At 40.8% G+C, this 21,402-nt stretch overlaps 1 long non-coding RNA gene across 1 annotated transcript; it reads right to left on the bottom strand.

The window, feature by feature from the left end:
• Window positions 1–578: 578 nt before the first annotated feature.
• On the bottom strand, window positions 579–19,968 carry LOC124264943. The gene is made up of 3 exons (XR_006895291.1): window positions 19,959–19,968; window positions 7,543–7,547; window positions 579–681 (listed from the first exon to the last, which is right to left on the bottom strand). It is a non-coding gene; the product is annotated as an uncharacterized LOC124264943 (long non-coding RNA).
• Between the last annotated feature and the right edge of the window lie 1,434 nt (window positions 19,969–21,402).

Below are 21,402 nucleotides of genomic sequence, written 5' to 3'. Positions count from 1 at the left end.
AAATCGAACCTGGGTCTTCCGCGTAGCGTGAGGTTTCAAATGATTAATTTAGAGACTATCAATTCGGTCTAACATTCATCTAATTTCCAAACACAGTAAGTTTATCTCCATTCTACCAAAACCGATGTCAAATCGAACTTCCTCGTCCTGCGGAAGACACTGCGTAATCCGGCTTGGGACGAGAGGCGAATTAAAGGGAGTGGTAGGTGCCGTTCGTATTTTGTTTAACAGTGCAACATAAAAAATATTCTGTCCAAAGAAAACAAACTTCTATTTATTCAATGCAATAATGTAACACCTAAGAGCTTGTTTTTTATAATCATAACACCACAAGACCAGCCTGTTGTTTTGTGTCCCGTGTTACTGTACCCCCCTGGCCACACCATAATGGAATCGTTTGACCTACTTATGTTCTTGGAAGTACACAGTTACGCAACAGTTTGAAATGGCGGATGAGCCAGTGTTTACATTTTGCGAAAGGTTGAAATTCGAAGTGACAGTGGAAACTACTTTACTGAATGTCGAATCTGAAACCTGAAGAATCGAAGAATAGACCCTATTCTGATCGACCTATGACATGTAACTCATCAAAGACTGTTGATTTATATGACCGGCTAGTGTCGATCATGATTTTACGTACGTGCCTCTACCCCAGCATGCGACGAAAGGGTGACAGTGCTGCTTTGTGTACATGCGACTAACTTGGGATCCCTTGGAACATTGTTCTCATCATTTGGGACTGGATTGTGGCCAAGCTTTTCAAAATGTCGAGCTCAGTGACAGCCTTGCAGGGAAGGTGTCAGAGAGCGGAATTCTCGTGGTTCAATTTTGGACATTTTGAACGATGCAACGGGGCATGATGGAGTATGAGTGGCATAAATTTTGTACTTCGCCTGACCGTTATCTTACGAATTTCCAATTCTAAACGGAAACAAATATATCCTACGATACCATTCACCAGGTAGGTATATGTTTACGAATGTTTAGCTGCACAAGTAGGGATAGATAGGGATGTATTTTTACAAGGTTTTCTGATTTATATGTTAGATAATGTTTGTTTATGTTTGGGGCTGTGTGTTGTAATTGAGTTTGAATACTTTTATAATAGTGAGGTTCCCTAATAATTGTGGAGGAGAAATCGTATAATTTTCGAGTTTTAATAAATGCTTTATCAGCATTTCCATCACGTCTGTTGTGTTGATATTAGTCATGTTGGTGTCCAAGCTGAAGTAGTGCGGCAGTGATGTATACGTGCGCAGTGAAGCGCCGTGAAATCAGACACATTGTCAATCCAAAATTGATACCGTCTGATTTTATTGATTGACCAATCAAATACGAGCTTTTCACGAAGCCAAGGTAGAATAGAAATTTACAGCGCCATCGTTAAGTAAAATTCTGAGCTTCCGAACCAGAGGTTGTCAACACGTGTCTGTTGATTTCATGACTACCAAACCCAAAGGTTATACGTGTATATTCCACATATTATATAATATACACTCACCAACATACACTTCACAAAGCGGTTGGCCATTCCTTCCCAGAGTGCAGCGCGAATTAGCGCCACAGGAAGCCTCACCACAAGCACCTGTCAGTGGCTAAATATACAAATATTTTGCATCATAGTGATGACCAGATCACATATACAACTTGAAAGTACAATAACTTCATCCCTATTACAAGTTTCTTTGTTTAACGCGGTACTCAGCAATAGTCATGGTTTGGTTGACACATGACATTGTGTCCCAGATGCGTAGATCGAGGCTCATGCTGTTGATCACTGGATTGTCTGGTCCAGACACGATTATTTACAGACCGCCGCATTTAGGTGGAATATTGCTGAGTGCGACGTTAAACAAGAAACACACAAACAAGCATGTCCTCGTTTCCTCTGTCAGTTTTCCTTCCTTAGATATGGAAGGCCCGGTTTTTATCAGCGCCCGAGCAGGACACACCTGCTTCTGAATGTGAATGTTAACACCTGCTTCTGAATGTGAATGTTAACACCTGCTTCTGAATGTGAATGATAACACCTGATTCTGAATGTGAATGTTAACACCTGCTTCTGAATGTGAATGTTAACACCTGCTTCTGAATGTGAATGTTAACACCTGATTCTGAATATGAATGTTAACACCTGCCTCTGAATGTGAATGATAACACCTGCTTCTGAATGTGAATGTTAACACCTGCTTCTGAATGTGAATGTTAACACCTGCTTCTGAATGTGAATGTTAACACCTGCTTCTGAATGTGAATGTTAACACCTGCCTCTGAATGTGAATGTTAACACCTGCTTCTGAATGTGAATGTTAACACCTGCTTCTGAATGTGAATGTTAACACCTGCTTCTGAATGTGAATGTTGAATGTGAATGTTAACACCTGCCTCTGAATGTGAATGTTAACACCTTCTGAATGTGAATGTTAACACCTGCCTCTGAATGTGAATGTTAACACCTGCTTCTCTGAATAAATGTGAATGTTAACACCTGCTTCTGAATGTGAATGTTAACACCTGCCTCTGAATGTGAATGTTAACACCTGCTTCTGAATGTGAATGTTAACACCTGCTTCTGAATGTGAATGTTAACACCTGCTTCTGAATGTGAATGTTAACACCTGTGAATGTTAACACCTGCTTCTGAATGTGAATGTTAACACCTGCTTCTGAATGTGAATGTTAACACCTGCCTCTGAATGTGAATGTTAACACCTGCTTCTGAATGTGAATGTTAACACCTGCTTCTGAATGTGAATGTTAACACCTGCCTCTGAATGTGAATGTTAACACCTTCTGAATGTGAATGTTAACACCTGCCTCTGAATGTGAATGTTAACACCTGCTTCTGAATGTGAATGTTAACACCTGCTTCTGAATGTGAATGTTAACACCTGCTTCTGAATGTGAATGTTAACACCTGCTTCTGAATGTGAATGTTAACACTTGCTTCTGAATGTGAATGTTAACACCTGCTTCTGAACGTGCATGTGAACACCTGCTTCTGAATGTGAATGTTAACACCTGCTTCTGACCCGAACCATTTGCCTGCAGCGGTCTTCATATGAACTTCTCTCGCTACACACCTCTGCAAATGATATAACTCCATCACGCAGTAAATGTGTAAACTGATGCTCTATATTTCCGGTACGTACTCCAACGTTTTCTGTTGATTATATAGGGAAAAGAAGCGACAAAACCCTTTCTACATTCATAAGAATTCTCTCCTAAAAGGAGAGCAGATTGTACAATTCTGATTAAATCATGTATTTGTTTCAGCAGTATTATGATGTAGGATGTTGTTTGTAAACAATCGAGTCTGGACCAGACAATCCGGTGATTGTCACCATGCGATAAGATGACAGAGCTTGTGTTTACGAATCACTATGAGATATTGGTATACCAGGTGGCTATGAAAATGTGAGCGTATCCTTCCCTACCGGTTTCATGTGTCATAAGCATATGCAAAGTTAGTTGTTCCCCTGAAATAATTCAAGGCAAAATAGGAGTTGCATTCGACATCATGTTAGCCACTGATGCATCAGATTTGGAAATGCCCTCCAAATGTCTACCATAAAACGATTTGAAAGCTTTCCTGAGGCCTAATATTGTTGATCGAATAACTTCTGAGCTAGAACTGTATGACGCGTTTTGAATCTGTGGAAACAAACGACGGTATCTGTTCAAACGTGACTGGGAGTAGATCAAACCATTGATACAAACCATTTTCCAGTCGTGGATGTTGCTAAAGAAGACGCCACTGCCCACAGTAAAACTGCTGTCTGTCTTTGCCTTTTTCTCGGTCAGTCGTTGACATGTCTCTTTCTCAGGATCAAAGGTGAAGGACAGACACAGCGGAGACAGTTTGCATTTAGCAGCGCAGTCGTACATAGAGGGCGCAACAACAGACCGGATGTAACCATGAGCCTTTTCAGGAACAACTTCCTGCATGGGAGGATGTGAACAGTCGTCATTACTCGCCTGCAGTGCCAGGGACAGGGCACAAAGAGAGACAGCGGCCACGAGTATGGCAGACATCAGTGCCTAGGCACTGAAAGTAGAATTTTGTCAAAGACTGGTTTGATTGTCAAACAAAGTTCGATTACCCACATGTGGGCACAATACGTGAAGCCCAAGTCTGGTGTCTCGCGGTCATATTTCTGAAATATTGGTAGTGAAATTCACTGGTAGTGAAATTCAGGCCAGATCATTCCTACCTTATCAAGATACAAACAAGGTGGATGTATCCACTCCATGTAATCGTCATTTTCCTCCGAACTAATTCCGCTGCCAGATGTATCACCCACACTCCCCGTCATGACCATATCACCCCAGTTCTACAGTCTCTACACATGCTCCCGTTCTCTGCCATTCTCTTCCCACAGAGGTTACTTGTCATATCTTCCTACGTAACCTCTGTTCTAATACGGCCATGTTTCCCGGTTCTCGTAAAATCCCCTAGCGGCAAAAGATCGCAACACGAATTATCTCCCTTCTTTCTATCCAATCAGAACACGTGTTACATCGACTTAGATTCAACTTGACTAACACAAGCAAATGTGGGGCCACAAATATCCCCAATCTGCCGGGGACTTGTGTTGATGTTACACACAAGACGTTTAATGGCTAACTTGTCCGTTGTCAACGAGGGCGATGGAGACGCCACTGATCCGCCATAACATGACTGAGTTCTGTCTATAAGAAACGTTTGCGCATCGCGCAGGGGAAGGGTTTAGTTTTCTCGAAGCATACGGAAATTACCGAGGCCTTGCGAATGATCACTTTTGAAACAACGTCGCTGATTGCACAACTAAATCTGATTGCCTCCCAATCACGAGTCTTGAACGCTCACACCATGAAAGGGACGTATTAGAACAGAGGTTACGTAGGAAGATATGACAGGAGTAACCTCTGTGGGAAGAGAATGGTTCTCTGCAAGAATTTCCTTCAAAATCTTCAATCCCTTATGACTCATGACTGCCTCCACAACGATATCTCAAACGACTATCTCAAACAACTCTTCTCTGGGTATATACCCCAGCGAAGTGTCCGATCATCCAAACTCTCTCCTCACCCAACACAGTAAGCTTTTAACGTCACATTGGTTGTATTTCAGCCATATCGTGACGAGAATAATCTATACATTAAACCAAAATAATCTATACCTTATAAACCTGTCGTCGAAGAACAATAAAAATACAAGAATATCACAGATTTACTATATTGTAATAAGTTCTATTACTACAGAAAACAATGCAAAATAAAAACAGGCTACCGATCGTCAACGACTGAAGATAGATAACCATACCTGGGACCATGGGGACTTGTAAAATATTTGCTTCCTGTATAGATCTCAGCTGGATTTACACCATTCCCTCAGGTGTTGGCGATATTTTGGAAAGTTAGCCAATCATTAAAAGAACAATTATTCTACAATTCAAACGGTGGAAGAAATGGGGCTTATGTAACCTCTTAGGGGGGGACAAAAATTTTACGGTACTTCAACCCCAATGTAATTCTTTTTTTTAAAATCCAAGATTAAGTGACAATGAACGTTGTTAAATCGATCCTCTATCATTTTGACACTACAACATTTATCCTTTGTGATGGCAAACACCCAATACAGATCTCCAAACCAACTGTCTGCCCGTGCTTTTTCCTTTACCAGCGGGCGGTGCGGTAGTTTAGTGGTTAAAGCGTTGGCTCGTCACGTCAAAGACCCGGGTTCGAATCCCCACATGGGTACAATGTGTGAAGCCCATTTCTGGTGCCCCCCGCCTTGATGTTGCTGAAATATTGCTAAAAGCGGCGTAAAACCAAAACTCAGTCAGTCAGTCCTTTGCCAGCTCTCCAATGTGGAACTCTCTTACAAGAGAAATAATGAATACTTCATCGAATAATCTTTTAAATCTCTGCTAAAAATCCATCTGTTCACTTCTGCCTTTCTGTAAAACCCACATGAACTTTTTCTTTCCCCAATATTGTCACAGCGACACTGAGCACCTCTATAATGGATATTAGGCACTTTATAAATCGTAACATATAGCTCCTTCCCGTCTTCTTTCTTCTCCTCCTTGGCAGTTGGTTAGGCCACACGTTGACCTAACTTTAACATCATTTATAAAAGCAGAAACTAATAAATTACAATATAAACAAGAATATAATCAATTATAAAGTAAATATAATACACAAAAATCCTTATTTACTGATGGGTCCAAGGATGGTGGCGCAGTGTCTTGTGCCACTGTCATTGGATCCAGAACAGCATCTTCTCGACTACCAAATAACAGCTCTATTTTCACAGCAGAAGCGGTGTCGGCCTGGGAAAACGAAATTTCAATATTCCCTATTCCCGGTAAAGCGAAAACCAAAGGTGTGCTAGAAGTGCCGCTAAATCGAATTGCTATGAAAACATCGGATTACCGTACATCAGATTAGCGCGCGATCCCAATACTCGATCTGTGAGCCTGTTATCTGAGATGAAGTGTAAATTGTTTCAAGTTTCAGCACGTACGTGACCCCACATGTGAAAGGAATACGAGATCAGGTCATAGTGACCCAACCACCGCAATCGACAATGCTGTTAGATGTATCACTGATATGTTCAACAAAGAAGAATCTATCTCTCTAGAGAAACGTTTTCCGCCAGTTCAGTAAGATATACCAATGGAAAAATTTAAGAAAGCAAAATCCGAATTAGAAAACTTTAATAAAATAAAGACTGAAGGCTCCTTTATGAGATCAAAGCCAAATGGAATCAACAAGGGGAAAAGGCATCATAAATTCAAATATAGACATAGAAATCTGTCCTGAAACTACGCAAGAGTACACCATCCTACATGCTCTACGGAGAAACTGGACGAATTCCTATCTCTCCCTATATTAAAAAGTGAATAATTTCACAATGTTTTATCGCAAATGCTAGAAAATAATATGTATGCTTCACCATGGCTTGCTAATGTCAAATTTCTAGTAGTACCATGACTACGGTATCAGACGACGACTCACATTTCTTTGTTTTCTTCTGTATTGAGAGTCCCGGGAACGCTAAATTCAGTGTTCACTGTAGCTTGACCGTTCCCGCGAAAGCGACACCTAAATTAAGGTGGTTTGGTCCAGATTTCGCTTTCCCGGGGCCATAACCGCAGAAGCTAATGCCATATTAACAGCTCTTCAATATGTATAATACCGTAAATATAAACAATGTATAATCTTTTCCGATTCTCTTTCGTGTCTTCAGGCTATTAAAAATCTTTCTTGTAAACATCCTCTTTTATTAGAAATTATTGAATTGTATAATGAGCTTGCTACTGGCCAATGCGACATCGTTTTTTTGGTTACCCGGCCATGTTGGCATTTCTGGGAACACAATGGCTGATCTTGCTGCTAAGGCAGCACTCAACAGATCTGTGACACCACTTCTTATTCCATACTCCGATTTCAAGCTAGCATTTGAACTTACATCCGTGATCTCTGATTCAGAAGAAGTGGGACACTCAAGTAGGTATAAATAAATTACATGAAATAAAACCATATATTGGTTACATCTACTTGGGTTGTCAGTCCAGATTTGAGGAGGTCATCACGCGACAATCTAGTAATTTTACTGTCCTTCGTTGACAGGGTATTATATATTATATGTATGTGTTATGAATTTAGAACTAAAGTACTGTCGGAAATGCTAGAAAAATGCTTTTTGACTTATATTTAAAATTCAGAGGTATTACAGTTACTTAAATAACAAATATCACTTTAAGAAACATCTACCTAATGTAGACCGAGGGAATAAATTTTTAGACATGCCCTAAAATGCGTCTTTACTGATGAAAATACCAAAAACTTAGAACAATAAGGGCTAGTGGGACGTTATTTGATACAAACATTAACTGCCTGTGTTACGTCATCAGCATGCATGGTATCGACAGGTGAAATTGACACCTGAGCACACGCTCGGGCGAGGGGTCATCTCAATAGATGTTTTCTTCAAAATGTTGAATATGTGTACGTATAGTATACGTATTAGTTATGTGAGGGATCATTTGTGTATGTGTGTTTGTTGTGAAATAAACATACGAATTACTGTACATTGGAAAGAATCCTATCACTTGTGTTATCTTATCGATTGATTGTAGAAATGTGTAACTTTTTAATTAATGTTTTGCATGTCAACAGTATATTTCATTGCAAAAATATGGATGTACTTCGGTCAGTTTAATCTAGTTGTGAACATTGGCCAAAGATTTAACGAAGTCACTGGTGTAGCTACTTTAGAATATATATATTCTTCTTCTCCTAAAGTTTGTAGACCGCCCGTCTAAGTACTCCCTTGTCAAAGTTGTCAAGGATGGTTTTACGTCCCGGTTTTGCTTTTGAGACGGTCTCTGTCTTGTCTGATTTGTTTACAATATTGTAAACTTGTTGGTAAGACATACCAACAGCTCTACAAGTTCTGTATTAAACCATTTCTATACCAATGAAAGGTTTACCTCTGTCTTTTTCAAGCACAAAAAAACTTATAAACCTTTGCAACAATCGTCTGCAAATAGTTGGCCATAGTGGACGCTGCGATAAAGATGTGCATGCATGATGGGAAACTTATTTATCAAGACTTAACATTTATATTAATATTTCTTCAATAAAGAAACGATAATTAAGTTAAGTAACACAAACATGCAACATTTATTTGTTTAAGAAAAACGTTAATTTATATTTTTACACCACCTGTATTATTAGCATAAATGTAAAGACTATTTCAGATTTCTGTTGTTGAACTCTGAAAAAATCCTAAGTTGTTGTTTTGGTACCAAATTCTCTCCTGTAAACTGCCCTTTAAATGTATGGGAATGTTAAATCAATTGAAATAAAAACTAGGTACACTAAAGGCGAGTTGATATATTGACAACATAATACATTTATCACCTTTATAAAGATATTAAGGCTGAAAAGCATTTTTCTAGCATTTCCGACAGTACTTTAGTTTTAGTCACGACATGGCTGAAATATTGCCGATATGACTTTAAATCTTAACTCACTCACTCACTATAAATTATATATTATTTATTCTATTACCAACACGTTTGATAGTCGGCCTACAACACTGTTTTACTGATATACCAAATACCACAAACAAGATATGTTTATTTGTAACCTAACCTCCTTAAAATGGGTCACTTGAAAGCGATACCTTCATTAAGAATGTAATTTCCAAGACGTATACAGTAAGCTGAAGCGTGAAGAATATTTGAGATATTATCTAGTAAATTTCCATTGGCTAAAATTTCAATATATTAAACAGCAGTTGACATAACTCTATCCATGTTACAACCGGTATTCTACAATATTTATGAATTGGAAATTGACTTGCATGTAGTTACTGATTGCCACAAAACTATCGTTGGGAACTGTGTTCAGTTGCTTTCAAAAAGAAGTGTACAATAGAGCTAACAGTTTGTTGGTATTGGCTAGCTGGTAAACGCATCACTCAGCAGTATTCCCGCTAGGTGGCGTCCGTCTGTAAATAATCGAATCTGAACCAGATAATCTAGTGATTGATCACAACAATCCTATTATGAACAACATATGCATCGATCTACCCAACTGGGGTATGGTGACATGTGTCAACCAAGTCAGTGGGCCGGACCACCAGATCCCGTTAGTCGCCTCTTACGACAGGCATGAATGCTGTAGATCAATTCTAACCCGGATATTCACGGGTTAGTGCTGCAAACAGAAGATGTACAGATAGATAGATACTAGTAGTCGGACAGATGCCTTATCACTGACGATGTATGAAAAAAATTTACATGTTAATATACTCCTGTTCCATCTCAAATTTAATCATCTGCTCTTCCATTGTGGATGAACAAGTGCCGTAATATGTATTCTTAAAGGCAATGTTATTGTTACATCAATTGAAGGAAGTGTGACGATACCATTTGCTTAAACAAGATAGGATATGATCATAGAAAATATTTTAAGGTTGAGTCGGTCTCATCATATCACACTCAGATGGTTAACTCATTCGAAATGTGAGACACACATGCCACCTCAATCAGGATCAAGGGGCGGTTATTGCAGCGTTCGCTCGTCACGCAGAAGACACGGGATCAATTCCCCACATGGGTACAATATGTGAAGGCCATTTCGGGTGTCCCTTGCTATGATACTGCTCGAATATTGCTAAATGCGGCCGAAAAACTAAACTCACTCACTCGGTAGATGAATATCTGTAAGTACGTTGGGTCCCTGTTATCAACAAATAATGAAACACTTTTAAGAAATGTATGTAAATATATCTTTCATGCTTATATAATCAGAGCAATCAAACTCCAATAAATGTTCTTTAAACCACATATTTGTCCATTTTAAACGTTTATAAAGGTGTGTATATATGTTTATATTAAATATTATATTTATACTGACAAGACATCTATTTGTACAAATAACACGTGTATTATTGATATGTATGCCCTTTAAAGTGTATCTATATTTGTAAACAAATGTATGTATGCTGTATATGGGCCTGTGGCCTACATACGGAATAAAATACTTGACTCACATTAAAACATGAAAACTAAAAAAGGCGCAAGGAAACATTCAATGGCGACTTACCGTGAGCTTGGTGACACGAATTACTTCAGTTTTCAAGCCTACCCTTGTTTTTTTTTATGTTTTGCCACGATACTGGTTGCCATGAGACAACGCAGAAAAGTCGTAAGGAACTTTAAGAACGTTAATAATTCCACACAACATAACAGGAAGTAGTGATTTGTGTTTCCGAAACATTCCAAGATGCCTCTACTGTTGAATTGATGCTACTTTGAAATAAAGACCCTATTTCTACTTATAAATTATTACAGTACTGACGTTTATTTTTAAGGATATGGAACATGATATATCCTGTGTGAAGAACAACCTTTTTTCATCAACTGATGACGTTCTTTTAAGCTACCTCAGAAGCATTCGAGCGATTTGATGGTTATCATCAGCAACTGGCATTCCAGCAATGTGACGGTTATCATCAAAAACTGACATTCCAGCAATGTGACGGTTATCATCACCGACTGACATTCCAGCAGTGTAACGGTTATCATCACCGACGGACATTCCAGCAATGTGACGGTTATCATCAGAAACTGACATTCCAGCAATGTGACGGTTATCATCAGCAACTGGCATTCCAGCAATGTGACGGTTACCATCACCGACTGACATTGCACCAATGTGACGGTTATCATCAGCAACTGACATTCCACCAATGTGACGGTTATCATCACCGACTGACATTCCAGGGGATCGAGCACTAGTCTTTGGCATGACGAGCCAACGCTTTAGCGAATCGGCTATGCCCAATAACATTGGGAGAGGTATGTAGTGAGGGAAGTGTAAATGGCATCGTCCCAATAATGAGGCCTCTAAACTTTGGCAGAGGACCTTGGAAAGGGCCTTCCATATCTGTGGAAGGACAACTGGCAGAAGAAACCAGGACGTTTGTTTGGTTGGTTGGTTATAATGTGTCTTCAGCAGCCCAGGATTGTCGCGAGTGTCGCTAACGGGACAGTGTAGTCAGGATTGCCGACGTGGTTGACACTTGTCAATTCCCAGTTGCGTAGATCGATGTACATGTTTTTTCATCATATACTAAGCAGCAAAAGAAACGTCATTTTGGAATTTTCCTTCGCAGAAACGTATAACTGTAAACTCATTCAATGTTTTGATTGTATATTTGATTGACAACATCTCCAACTTTACCTGGGAAAGACATTCCATCCCAAACTCAGAATGGAACCCAGGAAATGGTCTCACAAACGCAACCTTATCTCGGAGATGGTACGGTGTTCTCCATGTTTTTTCATGCAACTCATGCTGCACGTGCTGTTCACAAGGACCAGCCCTATAAAATGCACTCCCAAACCTGGTTAAAACATTCCCATTACAACGTCAGGATGCCGCTCTCATGACAGCTCAGAGGAACCAGGCGCTAGGAAGACTAGAAGCTGGCCACATTGCATAAGCCTTTGCCATCACTTCCAGGTCAACGTTCGGACCATCTACAGGCTGAAGCAACGTTTCCGGGCCACCAACACCACAAATGAAAGCCCACGCACTGGCAGACCAAGGGTGACAACAAGACTACAAGACCGCCATGTTGTGCGACAGCATGTACAGAATCCCTTCATGCAGGCATCGGAAACAGCACGCCAGACAGGAGGAACACACGGAAGACCAATCAGTACTGATACAGTACGCCGACGTCTTAACAGCGGGAACCTCCATTGCCGTAGACCTTACCGTGGACCGATCCTCACCCCTCGTCATCGGCGTGAACGTTTGCCCTTCAACACCAAAACCGGCGATACAGGCAATGGAGAACTGTTCTGTTCACAGATGAGAGTCGGTACTAAGTACCAACTGCAGATGGCAGAACAAAAATATGGCGACGACATGGCCAGCGTTACTCAGACCAATGTGCTATGGAAAGAGACTCATGGGGAGGTGCATGCATCATGGCATGGGGTGGAATAGGCCTGAACCAGAGAGTGGGTCCTGTGGTGTTCCAGAACCTTGGTCCTGGGAGAGGAAGCGGGATCACAGCGGTGCGCTACATCGACCAAGCTCTCAGACCCCTCGTCATACCACATTTCGCACGTCACCGGAACAACATTTTCCAGCATGATAACACCCGGGCCCATACTGCCAGAGCTACACGGGACTTTCTACAGCAGAACGGTGTCAACATTATGCAGTGGCCAGCCCTTAGTCCTGATTTAAACCCAATTCAACATCTTTGGGATGAAATTCAGAGGAGACTCAATAATGTCATACCAAGCCCGAACACAGCCGATTTATTGCGCCAGGCCTTTCTCAGAGTGTAGTTCAAGGTGCCAATGGCTTTCATCAATCGATTGGTGCACTCCATGCACAGATGCTGTACTGCAGTTATTGCCGCTCGTGGTGGTCACACTAGATATTGAAGTCAAGAGTCTGAATGGACTGCAAACGTACACGTAATGTCTTTGAATTGTGCTGAGTTATTCATCGATGTGTCAGGATATTGTACACCAAAAATGTTTTTGATCTGCTTATTATGTCCATTTCTGTAATGATTTGATTACAGCGCCTATGTAATTTTGAATTCGTAATGACGTTTTTTATTTATTTGGGTTTTTTTGCTGCTGAGTATAGTATTGTCGTGATCAATCACCGGATCGTCTGGTCCAGACTAGATTATTTACAGACCGCCGCCATATAGCTGGAATACTGCTGAGTGCGATGTAAAACAACAACCAACCAGCCAGTGAAACACCGTTCGCCGGATTCAGTGCCTTATTAAAGTTTTGGATAATAGGATCTGACACATGTGATCCGTTGTATTGCCTTTAATGGATATAAATCTGAGTATGTACGTAATGTAAAATACTACGTAAATTTATCAAATCATCAACCGACTTCGGCTCAGACAACCTTGTATTAGAAGCAGTATCTTTCTGTGATGCTAATAAACAGTCTGGGCCAGTCACATCTTCTGCAACTACATAAATTCTTTACATGTTCTGCCACTATAGTTTTAATGTTGTCGTTTGCTGATGATGACTCCTCTCCAAAATTGTACATATTGTATTACATCCAGGCCTCACCCATGAACACCATGGCTGGAATGGTCTTCAGCAATACTTGTTTGAAGAGGCGACTAACATAATCGGTTGGCTGATTTAGTTGATGTCATCGTATCTCAGTTGAGCAGGTCGATGCTCGTGATATCAATCACTGGATTGATTGGTCCAACCTCGATTACATACTGACCGCCGTCATAGAACTGTAATATTGCTGGTGGTGCTTTTAACAACATACATACACAATTAACAAAAACAGAATGAGTAAAATTCGAAATAATTGTTTGATGACATACCAATAAGACAAACCTGACATGGATTTCAAAGACGCTCTCCTGACATCAGCCTTTAGGCGTTATTCTAGTATAATAATACCAGTTGCTTTGAAATGTTTGAGACATCAAGTTTTGCCTCAATTGAAAACGTTCACCACGATATCGGATCCTCATGTGTAAATCACAGACTTGACAAATAACAATGACAAGACAAGATAGTTAATATGACATATATCTACCACGAAAACCTGTACCAATGAAAAATTAACAGGCATGCATTGATGTTCATGTTTGAAAAGGTTGACAGTCCCTGGTAACATACACGAATCACAAGAAAAGTGACTGTAGCAGAGATACACCAAATCGTTCCTCTTTTTCCAGGCACCCCAAGCGATAGGCGTTCTATTCATCTGAACTAACTACAATTCACAACACGACACAAAACAGATCTCATCTGACAAATTGTTTAGGGAGTTGGATAATACTTTAGGGAGGGTTGAACAAAGAAAAAAAATTCTATGAGCGGATTTTATTTTCCACGGTTCAGTAAATCATACAAAGGTTATGTTTAAATTACAACGTGGCACTAGCTACAACGTGTAAACAGCGGGAATTTGCAATTAAGCTTATAACAGCCAATACTGTGCCCTCCATTCTTTAAATGGACACGTTGATGTTTTACATTAGCAGCAAATCCTGCGCCTTATAACAAAATAATTAACAAACCTATTAGTATTGGGCCGTGTTATATGGTCAATAATGTTTTCTAAACTACCAGGTAATAGAACGTTATCACTTTTACAGTAATTATATAATAAAAAAACGCTGTCAGAGGTTTGAACCAAGTATAAAGCATTCGGAAAATCGCAACATGGTCCCGATAACAACGCAGTTGTACGAAAACGTCGTAGTAATCGTGCATTTTTCAAAACGCGAAAAAACGTAATTGTGGGACATTGGTCCAAATGCACTTGCAGGTGGCGGCGCGTGGTCCTGTGCACAGAGCGCAGGTCACGAACCAGTTAAGCAACGGCGAGCACGGACCGTCCTTGGATGGGTGACCGTGTTTAACACCTGAATTCTGAGAGTTTCTAGGACTTTAGTCCTTCCCAAAAACGAAGCAAATGGTATACATGTGGTCTCACCTTAGGCAAATGAGTTTGTTCAAAATTGCCTCTGTTCATCCAGCAGAAAATGGGTACCCGTTTGGGTAAGTCATGTGACTACAACCTTCTAGCGCCTAACAGGCAGCTTGGGTTATCCGGGGTAATAATAATCAGGGTGTTAGCGTTTTGAGCATGCTTTGTTGCGTGGAGAGTAGCGCATTATAAGACATCTCATTCATCTCATTATTATTATTATTATTTTATTAATACTGATGTTATTGAAACCCGTTCCATATGGAGTAAAGGTCAAAACAGCATTGAAAACATTATGAATGAACCATCCGATCGAAAAATTTGAACACGACCTATTTGTTTGATGTCATGCTAATAAGGACAAAGCTGACATAAATTCTAAACTATGTCTTTCGACACTATTTCAGTATAATGATATTTCTTGCTAGAAGTGCTTGGGTTAGAACACAAAATATATCGTGTCGTAAAACGGAACCAAGTGATTGATGATACTGCATCTCCTTCGTCAAGCATTGCGAAGATCGATGCTCATGCTGTTGATCACTGGATTGTCTGGTCCAGACTCGATTATTTACAGACCGCCGCCATATAGTTGGAATATTGCTGAGTGCGGCGTAAAACTAAACTCACTCACTCACTCAGAAGGTGTTTCTGGTAAACCACAGAGGGCTATTAAAGCCATTTGCAAATTGACAGAGTAAAATGTCAGTATCTGGTGTGACCACCATGAGCATCGTTAACAGCTGGGCAGCAGCGGCCATTACAAGAAAAAGCAGATGCCGAATGCTGTCTTGAGGAATGCTTTTGATACTCTTGCTGGAGTGCTGCGTGCAGTTCTTGTAGTGTCTGAGGTGGCGGATTAGGCTGGCACAAGCGTCGATCAAGAGTATCCCATAGATGTTCAGTGGGGACAAATCGGATGATCGTAAGAAGGGCATGGTAACATCTGACGTTGTTTTGCTGGAGGAAGTCCTCACAAACACGGCAACGTGAGGTCGCATTCATCATGTTGGCAAGATCCACCGTTGACGTTGAAGCAGGGAACGGCGTGATGCTGCAAATTATCGTCCCTATTCAATGCGTGCGTGAACTGGATGTAGGTCCTAGGCGGAGGTAGTAACTCTAGGTCCACCTGACCTCTGGATCTGTCATTAACACTCCCAGTATTGTTGCATCGCGTCCATAGGTGTGAGGATGGTCTGTCTCGACACGCCGAAGTGCCTTGCCACCTCATGCTGCGATGCCCCTCCTTGTAGCCGGCAGATGGCGTTGTGTCGTTGAGTTTCTGTCAGTTTTGGCATTCTTTGGTTATCTATGGTGGCTAAAAGCAGTGCATGTGGAGTATCGTTGATGTGTCTTTTAAAGCCTACTGGTTATAGGTTTCAGCTCGAGGGTGAACCACAATTTCACGATGCACGTGCATTTCATGTTATTGATGCGTTTTAGCGATTCACTACAAACACGAATGTAACGTTACGTTTTGTTCAGTTTCTTTTTTAAACGCTTTTGTCGTCGGCAACCATTCTTCCACATGTTTGATTCAGCATGGATTGGTTTGTGGCAAATATTTTCCTAATATTCAAATCGTTCCCGTGTTAAGTTTCTTTTAAGATTATGTAATGTTTCGATATGGCAAAGTACCATAAAACACAGCGCACCTGGCATATTTAATTGAGTTACAACACAGGATGGTGTTTACAAGTTCCTTCATACAGTCAGTAGAGAGTGTGCCATGGCACTGTCGACTTATCAGGCCACTAAGCGTGGATGAAAGTCCTGGGGAGTTTATCTCGATATCCGAGGAAGTATTTGGTGGATTTCACTGCAGCCTTGTTAGAGGACTCGGAAGAATTTGAAGAGGACTTTCGCTCCATTTTATCTCGTAGACTTGTCTCCTGTAAGTGACAAGCAATGAGGATCGTGCGGGTCAGATAACTAATAAACATTGTTCTGATTGCGATACTCCTGTGCAACCGAAGCAACGTGGTCTCGCGTTATCGTGCTAAAGCGTCACCCTGGGCCACGTTCTGTTCAAACTATGGTAAAGCGGCCATTTGCAAAATCTCGTCTCCATGCCTCGCGTCATTGCAAGATCGTCTTACCATTCTACAGCATGGCGTCTTTTGTATGCCAGGTATATAATAAAATGCATCAAGGCATGGTGACATTCCAGTAAGAACAGCTGAACCTGTCATCCTTCGAATTAGCCACCAACACATGATAGGGTTTACAAGCAAAATTCATACACAGTCAGTAGTGGAGTGTGTCAGCCCTGTGCATTAGTCCCCAGCCATGGCACTTTCCACTTATCGAGGCCACTCAGGCGTGAATAAAGAAGTTTCATTCCAACAACAGAGTAAGGATTTGATGGATTTCTGCAGCCTTGTTAGAGGACTATACGTTGAGTATTGTTGGTGGTAGAGACAATATGCTAAAGAAGTTACCAAGAACTGTGCACATGTCGATTTGCAGTTGACATGTAATCCATGTGTAAAGGTCGAATTCAAATGGATTATATCTTGACCATTCACGAAGTTATCATGTCCGAAGGACCGTTGGCTGCCTCCAAGAAGTAGCGTATCGGCTGGTCGACATCTTTGCTGTGAGTGACCCAATGGTTCAGTGTTTACTGCTGCTGAACATTGAGGAGGTGTCACAGATGCGGCCCAGCACCAAGATCATGCCGTATGGTAACCGCGTCAGCCCCAATCCCATGGTTCCGCTTGAGCGTGCCAACTTCGTGATATGAAGAACATGTTAACAGCCTGGATGTCTGACATTCAATACCGCTGCTTGGACCATGGGACTCAAGTTTGTTACATTTCCAGCTACCACAGCGGGATCAGGCAAACGCCATGTGCTGCCTTTTACTGGATCAGGATGCGCAAACTGGACTAAATTCCTCAAGCTCCCAAATGGGGTGATTGCAATTCGAAAGCCAGAAGAAGATCAAATGCAACTAATCGCCATGGCACTTAGCTCAGACCAGCCAGCACCAGATGCGCCACCAGTTACTGTGTAGCTGTTCCAGATCCACTCTGGCGAAGCAGCCATGCCGGGATACCGATCCGCCTGTTGTGGCAAAGATGGCAGTACCAGATCCACCTGTTGAAGAAAGCCGTTATAGATCCACCACCACTGTAGCCGCCGTTCCAGATCCGCTATAATTTAACCAGAACTCCTTTGTTGCAAAGAGACGCCAGCAGATCAGTATCCAGAGGAAGAGGGCAGTAAGGCTCTCAGTTGCAAAAAGCCTAGAGAATGGTGGAAAGAAGCAGTTGTTCTCTCAGAAGTTCACGTTGGTGACAACGTTACAGTTCCAACTCCATCCGACTGGGACAGAGGTAGAGCGCAATAGTGCAGTGGTAAGGCGTCAGTCTATCACGCTGAAGGCCACGGGTTCGATTCCCGGTGGAGGCACCTATGTTCGGGTCCCGAGATCGGCACATGTGCGTAAATTATGCTTGGACAAGATACCTAGATCCTTATTGTCTCAGTTCACCCAACTGTAAAATGGGTACCCATGTGGGATGAGCTGGCAATGTAAAAGTTTAGTTCATTGCGCCTTACCTGCAGCATGGCTGTATACTCCCCTAGGAGTTGACAGAGTATTGGAAACAACGATAGTGTCCTATGACCGAGGATAGTAATGTACGTAGCGACGTGAACAAGCAATGTGCCTGGATATGAGCGCCATATAAGCGGACTATTACTATTACTGACTTTTAATGACAAAGCTGGTGTTTTATCTGGAAAATATTCTCGTAATCAATTTGATTTGTGCGCCACAGCTCTCTACACCTTAAAGGATATGTCTAGGGGCAATCGGCCACATTCACCAGGGCCATGGAATTACAAGATGACCTATTTATTTTAAGATACTTTTACAAATATCAAGTTAAAAACCGATTCAATACTTTCACAATAAGACGTTCACGATATTTCTGCCATAGCATAAAATTGGTGTGATTTGTGAATCAAACTTTTGAATAAATCTGTACAGTTAATGTTTCTGAATTTCATTTGAAAGTGATTAACTGATAAAATTGCCTTTCCAGCTTAAGATGCTAAACATAATTGTGCTCTGCACCAAACAGGTTTTGGTGTAAATATGATGCCAAGATATTTATAAAAATACTGTTTCTATGTGTTGCCCTTTTAGACACAAATTTTCATAAGATCTAAGAGGCCATCCATTTCTGAAAACAACTTTTGTTTTCTTAAGATTTACTTTCATTCCTGTTTCCTTGCAAAATAATTCAAGGGCATTTATCTGTTTCTGCAATTGAATACACGTATCTGAAAGAGCCGAAACATCATCGGCAAACATAAGGGCATACACATTATTGCAAACAGCAGACATAAATATTCCCTTACCATCTTCATTTTGCATAATTGTGCCTAAACGATTAGTAAATATCATAAATATTCGAGGGGCTTAAAATGCATCCCTGACGGGTACCCACATTACAAGAAAATTGTTTAGAAAGTCCCTCAGGGGTTCTAACACAGGCAACAACGTGAACTATACATACAGGTGATAATATCTAAAACTTCTCATCTAGTCCAACCAAGATAATATATAAGTATACCATGTTTAAGTGCATCGAAATCTTTTTGAAAATCGATAAAAGACAAATAAAATCTACCCTGTATTTTACATGAACATTTATGTATGATAGTCCGTAGTATAAAAATTGTGGTTCGATGTAGAATAGTGTGTGTGTGTGTGTGTGTGTGTGTGTAGGGGGCGGGATGGGGAGGATGCTGCTTGTTGGTTGCCGCTTACTGCTGTAAGGGAGCTTTCTGTTATGTGTTGAATGTCCGTAACAATGGATAGTGACATGAGTTATGAGTTATTTACATGTAAATTGGCCACATAAACCGTAAAAGTGCCACATAATTCGGCAAGTTCTTTTCCATAATAATTATACACGTAATGATCTTTTGAAGGTCAAGGGATATCAAATATATCTTGGGATAATCATCATTGCCATATACACAGTCAATATTATCATGTGGGATATAATCAAAGACGTCCTTCACCCTAGCATTACGGTCCCTCCTAAAAACCATACTCACTCACTACTTAAGAATAGATTTTTGTCAGGGTGATCTGCAGTGATTGTGCACTTACCTTTATGTTATCATTGACCAGTCCATTGTTATAAGGGAGGATGTTTGGTGATGATGTCATCAACTGTAGAAATAGCTGAACTGTAGATCTTATCTAGGGGCACATCCATGACATCCACGATGCAACAGGCTCAGCCCGTTAAACATGTATCCACATCCTCAGGAGGTCTAAACGGTGCGTATCGGTATCTGGTGCGCAGAGATAGGGTGAAGGCATTCAAAGTGAAGTTGAATGGACTGCTGATTTGCCATTTTGAAAGTGATGCATTCGATGCACCAGGTGGAGACTGGACCTTCATTGTTCATTGTGATTGTGTTGACTTTGAAGCGAAACTATAAGCATAGATCTAAAGCTAAATTTGTGAACAAATGAGGTGTGGTAATGCACTTTCCAGTTAATACTGTCGCCTAAGATAGCGATACAAATGTGCACTTGACTGGATCAATAGAGGAATGCTAGTGGCTGTGAATCCTCCAATTTCTACAGAACGACGCCAACAAAACGAAGAACGAAGTACACACAAATTATATACCATCATATTTCCATCATTGTCTTTATTGCTTTAATCTCTGCTCTTGTATTATATTCTACTAAACGTGTACTGCCACACACAATTTTGTACCGTTATATTGATTTTATTTACTTAGTAAACAAAAATACAATTATCAGTTATAGCACATTTCTTCGTTCGTTTATTGACTGATACCTGGTTAAATTTTAATTTCAACTTGGGAATAGACAACATTACAACATGGAACATTGCTAACACGTAGGATTTGCAATGCCACAAATATCGTCGTCTCTATAATATCACTGACATCTCCTCACTGCCATCCACCATTCTGACAGGTGCCGTTCCCGGTCGCTGGGCATGACGTCCAAGTAATCGTCACTGCTTAGATAACACCCCTTGGAAGGTCGTAAATCAGCAGTTTTACATACAAAGGACGTTTCTTCCACACATGCCGCTGTGCACATTTTCACTACATCTTCAAACTCTCCCCCTCGACACGCACCAGCTTCCGGTTATGACCCTTATCGCCAGTCCCTTATACAGAGTCATGGTGTTTCCATACTTCTTGCAGTCTGAAGAGATCGAGTGAGATGGCTTTCAACTACTCAGAGTAATAGTATCTTAATATGATAACATAAACTGAATCAAAAGCATTTTCAAAATCGATTAGAACTAATAATCCTGGTATTTGATAAGATTATGTATACTCTATTAGATCATATATCAG

The sequence above is a fragment of the Haliotis rubra genome, unplaced genomic scaffold (genome assembly GCF_003918875.1).
Source record: "Haliotis rubra isolate DU_JTF1 unplaced genomic scaffold, ASM391887v1 Scf950, whole genome shotgun sequence".
NCBI classification, from domain to species: Eukaryota; Metazoa; Mollusca; class Gastropoda; order Lepetellida; family Haliotidae; genus Haliotis; species Haliotis rubra.
This window is presented reverse-complemented; position numbering and strand designations above follow the sequence as displayed.